An 8,567-nucleotide genomic window follows, 5' to 3' on the forward strand; every position below is an offset into this window, starting at 1 on the left:
AAAATAAATACAGTTCCTTCCAGGATTTTATGGAAGACATGATTCTCAGCTTCTTGGTCATTCAGATTTCCCTCATCTGGAAATACTTGATTTGGTCAATGTCCCTCATGGTGGCCAAAATAATACCTTAGAGGTGGTTCTAATTACATGCAGTAATTTGAAGCCTCCCTTATTTTGTCATCTCCCTTATTTGAGATGCTAAAAATCTATTAATATAAAGCAAAATCATCAGGTGGTTTTAAAATTAACCCTATTCAAAACAAGATATCTTTTAGATTGCTCTTTTTTTATAGTTCTTTTTTTTAAACCATGTGAAATATACAAGCATTAAAATGCATAAATACTAAGCAATTTTACCAAGGTAATACATCTGTTTAATCAACACCCTCTCACAATGTAAAATATTTCCATCTTTTCAGAATGTATTCTCATGTCTCCTTGAAAACAGTTCCCCATGGCCCTAACACATGGACAACCCCTGTTCTCATATATATTTTTCTTTATCTTAGTTTTTCCTATTCTTGAACTTCAGATAAATTAAGTCTGTTGAATCTGATTTTTTTTGCTCCGAATTAAGTCCACAATGTTGTTTATATCAGTAGTTTGTTCCTTTTGATTGCTCAGTAATATTCCATTGTATGATTATATCATAATTTGCCAATCTTTTGTCTAATTGATATAATTTGGATTGTTTCTAGTTTTTCACTATTGTGAATAAAGCTGCTATGAATTTTGGTGCACAAGTCATTGTATAGACATGTACTTTCATTTCTCTTGGAAGTGGCAGTGCTGGGTAGTATGAGAAATGTATATTTAACATATAAGAGATGGTCAAAATTGTCCCCAAAGTATCTTTACCATTTTGCATTCCTACCATTTATGTATGAGCATTCCAGTTGCTCCAAATCCTCAGCAGTATTTGGTACTGTAAATCTCTTTATTTTAGCCATTCTAGTTAGTAGGATGACCATGCACACTGGTCTTGTCTGGGACAATCCAGGTTTATGTTCAAAGTTCCTGTTTAATTCTTTTTCTTTCTCTCCCTCTCTCTCTCTTTGGTGAGAACATTTAAATTCTACTCTTTTAGCAAATGTCAATTATAAGATGCAGTGTTATCAACAATAGGCACCGTGTTATATATTATATTCTCAGGCTTTATTCATCATATAACTGAAAGTTTGTCTCCTTTCACCAGCCTAACCTTATTCTTTCCTCAGTCCCCCAGGCCTTCCTTGGCAACCACTTTTCTACTTTTCTGTTCTCTGTTTCTGTAAATTTTACTTTTTTTTTTTTTTATTTTTTAGATTCCACACATAAGTGAAATGATGCAGTATTTGTCTTTCTCTGTCTGGCTTATTTCACTTAGGGCATTATTACCCTATGGGTTCATTCATGTTGCCACAAATGGCAGTGTTTCCTTCTTTTTTAAGACGAAATAATGTTACACTATATATATTTAGTTTTTCTTTCCCCATCCATTGATAGACACTCAGGTTGTTTCAATACCTTGGCTATTGTGAAATTGTGAATAATGAATGCCTCAGTGAACATGGATTAGAGATAACTCTTTGAGATAATTATTTTGTTTGGGTGTATATTGTGAAGTAGGATTGACGGATCATATGATAGTTCTATTTTTAATTTCATGTGGAACCGCCATACTGTTTTCACAGTGGTTGAACCAGTATACATCTCCACCAACAGTGTCCAAGGGTTCCCTTTTCTCCACATTCTTGTCAACATTTGTTGTCTTCTGTCTCTTTGAAAATAGACATCCTAACAGCTGTGAGGCCAGTTTAATTCTTAATAGTGCTCCTTTTGCTCTTGAGGGTGTACCAGTTTGGAAAATAAATTATATGATCAACCTGGTTAGTCAGAGACCCTGATATAACCTGTACCCTAATGGAGGTGGTAAAAGGGTCATGGCTGCAGGTACCAGGAGGTATTTGAAGGCAAAAGAAACATAGCAGGCCATATAATCCACATATGCTACTGAGAGGTATAGTTTCCGGAAGCTGTCTCCAATGAGAGTCACATGTTTTAGAAACAGCTGAGCAAACTGCTAACCAATTTATGCCATTAGGAGTCATCACTGTTAGAAATTTAACTAGAATCAACAAATAGCACCAGATCGGAGATTCCTTAATAACTAAAGTTCTTTGTGAGTTCCCAGCATGGAAAAGTTTCCAGCACGGTAAAGCAAGTTACTCATGCACGAAAATTTTCCAAAAGCTTAGTGGCTTAAGATAACAATAATTATTATCTCATAGTTTCTGTAGGTCAAGAGTTTAGGCATGACTTAGCCAGATTTTCTGCTTCAGGGTCTTACTAGGCAGCAATCAAAAGCCAATAAGCTGTCTCCTCATCTGTAGGCTCAACTGGAGAAAAATCCACTTCCATGTTCACTTATGTTATTGGCAGAATTCACTTCCTTGCACTGAAGGGCTTGCACTTTGGTTTTATCGCTGGCTATTGGCTGGAGGTCACCAGCTCTAAGAGGCTATCCACAGTTCTCTGCCATCCAGTCCTCTCCATAGGCAGTTTACAACATGGCAGCTTGATTCTTGAAGGTCAGCAGGAGAGCAAAATCTGTTTGGCTAGCAAGATTAAGTGTTATATAACATAATACGGAAAGTGACAGCTTAACATCTTTGCCATATTTTTTCTGGTTAGAAGCAAGTCATAGGTCCCACCTATGCTCAAGGGAGATTACACAAAGACATGAATTTCAGGAGGTGGGACTCACAAGGTCACCTTAGGGTTAGTTCTCTTCCACCCATAACATTTTCTTAACAGGGCATTAGAAATTACTAAGTTTTCATTATCTACACTTTTCTTAGGGCAAAGGAACACTTTTTTAGATGGAAAGCTAATTGGGGTGGGGGCTTGAGCTATCTATTACAAATTTAATTTTAAGCAGTGGCTTAGTTTTTTAGGAAATTCTCTCTCTCTCTCTATTTCTCTATCTCACATTTTTCCAGTACTTAGTTTCATGTTTAATTCTTCCAAATGTCTTCTCTTAATATTTCTTCTACTAGCCCATGGTCAAACTGCATTAAGCTTTTCTTGACTATCTCAGTTCACAGGAATTTCTCTCTCCTCTTCAAGTCGATATACATAGATTTGAATTCTGACTCTATCACTTACTAGATTTTATGACCTCGGGTGGGTGATTTAACCTTCCTGAATATCAACCCTTTACTGGCAAAGTGGGAATAGTATTATTTGCTTCACCTGCTTCTTGAGAAATTGAAAGGTAATTATACACAAGTAGCCTGGCCCCTAGAACATTTATTGTTTGCTTTATTCCCCTCCTTTTCTTGCCTTTCTTTACTCCCTCTATCATTTTTAAACACTCAGTATACATTAGTCTGCATAGTTCATTGTGTTATGTGTATATGTACATGAATCTGGGAGATAAATGTAATGATCACACATTGCATTTTGTTGGGTGGTAATCTGAAGTTAGTTTCCAGCTGTGATGATGGATTTATGCTGGTCCAACCACATTCTCTGCTCCCAATCTCTGGAATAAGTTGCAACAAATCTGTGAGATGACTAGGCATCTTACCCTTAGCCAATATCCATCACTTTATTAGACAATTCATTTTGTGATGCCTCTCCTTATTATTCTGGGTCCTGTTATTATCCAGTCTTAGGGCCTCTCTCTCCCCCATGCTTCTTAATAGCCCTTTGGAACTCTCCAGGGAGGAATACGTTCAGGGTCGTGGTTTATGGTTTTAAGCAGCAGAGAGCTTTTTATGATACCTGCCCGAGAAGTTTTAATTATGTAAATTCCTCATTATATAATTCCAAGGGGAAAAAGTATATTCTTTAAGGAACACCCTGGCACTTCATTTTTAAAGTCCACTTCCCTCAAATTAATACGAAGTAGCATAACATATCCCCCCCCCTCAAAAAAAGAATAACTTTTATGAATTTTCCCCAAGAGTATTTTAAAAAAGATATTCATTACATAAATAAAGACAGAGACTTAACCTTGTGACTTTGTAATTCCAGATGGAATGAATAAGATATAGAGATCTGAATTCTAATTCTGGTTCTATAACTAAGCAGCTGGTTGACTATGAGTTGGTCATCTTATCATCCTGAGCACCCAGGTTTTTCATTTATTAAATGAAAAATTTGGAGAAGGTGATTCTTAAGTTCCCATGAGATCTACAATTCTGTAATTTTGGAAAATTAGTTGATTTTGCTAATTAATTCTTTCTTATAAAATTGCATTCATTCATATTTTATTGTAACTTTCAGCTTTCTTTCTTCATTCCCAAGTTTGTGTATGTGTTGGTTTGAGAACAGAATAAGTCTGTTAAAGTCACATCAGGAGTTTTTACATATAAATTTGTGCTGGTCAGGAGGTATAGAAAGATAGAGATTTCCAGCTAAGAGTAGATAATTAGGAATCCCTTTTGAACAGACTTACTTCAAAGAGAATAGAACTTCTCTTTGTTATCAAAACCAAGGACACAAACCAGAACACCGAAATCAATTAGCAAGAATTTCAGAACTGAGTCCAAAGAAAAAACTTTAAGTTGCTCTCTGAGAAGTAAAAAGAGGCAAGCATAGGGGAAGACCATAGGTATCTTTTAACATTAAAGTAGTAGAAGTTTGCATGTGAACAGCAAAATTGTCTAGCAAAATCTGAGCACATCCAGTAACTGACTTCTACATTCTTGAGCTACAGACCTTCTTCCTGAATGTGTAGAATATTAATGGATGGGAACGATGGCCAGCATATGTCTATCCACTGGTTCCCGGTACTGACCATGGGCACATCTGACAAGGCTAATACCCAATCATTCAAATGTGCCTGTAGGGGCTCATTTCTGACCTGCAGTCTGTTCCATGCTGACTGCAAATGTAGTCTGTCTTCTGGGGCCTGCACGGCCACCATGGAGCTTGTCACTAAGCAATTGGCAGAGACATCGTTACTTTGCCTTCAAAGTTGCATCATGTCTTTAATCAAATTTGTGTTCTTCACTTCTGTGAAATTCATGGTCCTCCTACTGTTCATTTCTAAATTTCAGAAGGAGATCCTTGTTTTTTCCCCCCAATTGGTAAGAACTGGTAGAATCCTCAAGCCCCAGAGCACTGGCATCAAGGTCACCACCTTCTACAGTGCCCTTAGTTCACAGAGCAAATGAAGAAAGTCTCACACAAGGAAGTGACTTGCTCCAGGTCAAACATGAAAAGACAGAGCTGGAATGGTAACTCCTATTCCTCAGCTTCCGGTTCTGAGGGCTTTCTCTGACTCCATGCTGTGTCAGTGTGATCCCCTGGGTAAGCTTCACTCTGATCTTTTTTAATATGCATCCTGCTATAAATGAAACAGTATTACCTTCACAGCTCATTATTATCATTGATCCATATATGTTGAACTTGATAAATGAGCAACAAGTAAGATAAATAATTATAGTTAGACATGCTGTCCTTTATACTGATTTTGTTCAAAGTACTAATCTCATATTGTAAGAGCACTTTGTAGATTTAAAAAGCACATTCATATATTTGACCACTTTGATATATGTTTTTTTTCCATTTTGCTATGAATTCAGCAAAATGATTGGACCCAAAGGCTGACAGTGACAATAATAGCAGATTCACCTTGTTGTACAGAAATATTTACTTATCCAAGTGTAGGTGTGAAATGGTTAATCTAAGCATCCTGATGAATAGAGTGATGCCTTAGATATATTATCTAAACTTTTTTGTTTGTTTGCTTTGAACTTTTAAAAGTGAATATATATATATATATATATCTCAAAGACATTTCAAACATAGGAATCCATTCAACTTCCCATCCCACCCTATAATCCAGTTATCAAGGTTTTGGGTAATGCTGAAGTAACAACATTTTACACTGAACTCAATGCCAGATGTTTAACTTAATTTGGTATACATTTTACTTATTTCATAAAGAAGTTCAAGCCAATTACAATACAAATCAAATAAAAGGAGAAAATTAAGAACATGTAAAAATAAAAAATATATATAGATCATTAAGTCTGGGTTAGATGTTAATTGAATTTCACATTCATGTCTCAGCTTCCAAGAAACTAAAGCTAAAAAAAAAAAAGAGAGAGAAAAATTGTGTTATACAATTTTATAAAATATCAGAAAGATTCAGGCAATATCAAAATGATTTAGACTTCTAAATACACTGAAACACTCAACACAGAAGTATTAAAAATGATTTACTTTCTTTAGCAATTGAAAAGGCATTTAGGGTATAGCAAGACCTTGGCATGTTGTATTGAATATTTCTTAGTTTGCTGCAATTGGAAGATGCAGAATTTATACAGTTAATTGCCTAATATTCTGGCACTTTGGAAAGACTAGAATAGATTATCTCCAATGTCTCTTTTAGTTCTAATTTCATCGACTCTGATTCACATGGAGGCTGTGAGTGACTGGCATTTGTGAATTTCAGATTTAGACCACTTTGGCCTCCAACAGTGCCAGACATACCTTAGCGGGTATTCAACGAACGAGGCATTGATGGCTGTAGTGACCTCCCTTGGATGGCAATTGCTTTTTGATGTTGAGTTCAGTAAAATCAGGGTGCTCCCACTTGAAGTTTCTTCATCTCTCCAACTCCCGAAGCCCTTCCTCCCTAGGATGCTCTTCTTCCTTGCTCCACAAGTCAAGCTACTGAGTAAGTGCATCCCAGAGGGAGGGAAAAGTTATTTGGAAGAGGCTGGACTCTGTCAGATAAGTACAAACTTTTATAAATACCTGGCTTGGAACTGAGAAAGAAGGCTTTCAAATCAAAGTGCTAAATTAAGAAGCTTAATTTTGCCACTTCAGCTGACTGAGTTGTTTATGGGAGGGTTTATGCTAACAATTCCCCGGCATCCACAGGGGATCAAGAGCGGAAAGTGATAAGATAGCTTCAGGGGGAGGAAAGGACTGTCTCACTCCAGTAGCTCTATCTTCAGAGAGCGTGCAGGGAGCGCTGAGTCTGGGTCTGTTTCAGTCCCATGCTGGTACACAGATAGCTACAGCATACTGACTTCCTCCATACTGTGCGCTCCTTGGAGAGATGGAGCCAACACTTAGGCTTCTTGTGGACTTCTCCAATTTATCATTACATATATAATAATAGAGAGAGATTTATTTGTCTGGGGAAGAAGATAAGCATTGTTTTTGAACAATAAGGACACTAAATTGGGATTTATACTACGAATCTAATTTCATATTCTAACAGTAACTGGCTGAGAAAATTATATTTACTCTGGAGCAGTTTTTCCCATCTGAAGACGGGAGTTAGAGCTTTTTTGTGGTCTCCATAATGCTCTGCACACTAGAAGTTCCTTATTATGTCATTCTAATATTAAATATAGTTCAAGAATATTCCAATATATTTATGTATTGAAGTCCTCAAAATCAATTTTGGAACTGGACTTGGTAATTTTACTTTTGGAAATTTACATAAAAATAATAAGACATTTGCAGAATTATTTGTCTATCAGAATGTTTATTTCAACATTATTTAAGTAGTAAAAGTTGAGAACAAACTAACTTCACAATAAAAAATGATTATATGTATAAATCACTGTTTATCCATATGAAGGCATAAGGTATACCTATTTAAATTCATATTGCTGAAAAATATTTAATGGCATAGAATATGTTCACCATGAATTTCAAATAATAACATCAGATTACAAGCAGTAAGAAGATATCTCAATTTTGTTAAAGATGAAAATGAGTATGTTAAAGATATATGTTTGTGAAATGGAATAGAAAAAAGCCTGGAGAACTCTATTTCAGAAATTTCACCTGTGTTTATTTCTGTTTTGGTAGTTGTTGATAGTTTTTTTTATTATTATAATACTCTATAATTTTCAATGTTTCCACGATGAAGTTTGATTACATTTGCAATCAGAAATAAACATGATTAATTTCATTTAAATACTGCAGAAAAAATAATGCATACAACCCTCCTTTTCTTCACCTTCCTACCTCTCAATAGCTCAGAAGCTTGAAGAATCTTCAAGTACTGTAACAAATGATATGCCATCTCAACAAGTTGTGAAAAGTTGAAATCACTCCCATTTATTTTGTGTGTGAACCACAGATGTCAGGGCTAAAGGACTCCAGAAGCCCTCTGGTTTTCTCAATTCATGTTATAAGGTCTCAGGAAAACTAATGACTTGTCAACTGTCATAAAACAATGGTCCAAGGAGTTACAAATATTAAAAACCTAAACTTTACAGACCTGACTCACAATGAGGTACATAGCACAAAGCCATCTGAAAGGAATGTAGTAAAATAAAAGAAGTGAAACTATTAAATGATCTAAGATTAAGATTCTTAAAAGTCTGGGTCTATTCCCTCCCATGTCAAGCAAAAAAACGCAAATATCTTTCTAATTATAAAGAGTACAAGTAGAATATTTGGGTTTCACAACCTTTGGTGAATATGAAATGGTCCATTCTTCTAGATTTCTGCAGAAGTATATCTGGATAACATGGTATCCAAAAAGCATTCCATTAAATCATTTAGCAATCTAAGTAAAAAGGTAGCATTTCATTATTGACTTT

Source organism: Camelus ferus, chromosome 2 (genome assembly GCF_009834535.1).
Source record: "Camelus ferus isolate YT-003-E chromosome 2, BCGSAC_Cfer_1.0, whole genome shotgun sequence".
In the NCBI taxonomy this organism is placed as follows: domain Eukaryota; kingdom Metazoa; phylum Chordata; class Mammalia; order Artiodactyla; family Camelidae; genus Camelus; species Camelus ferus.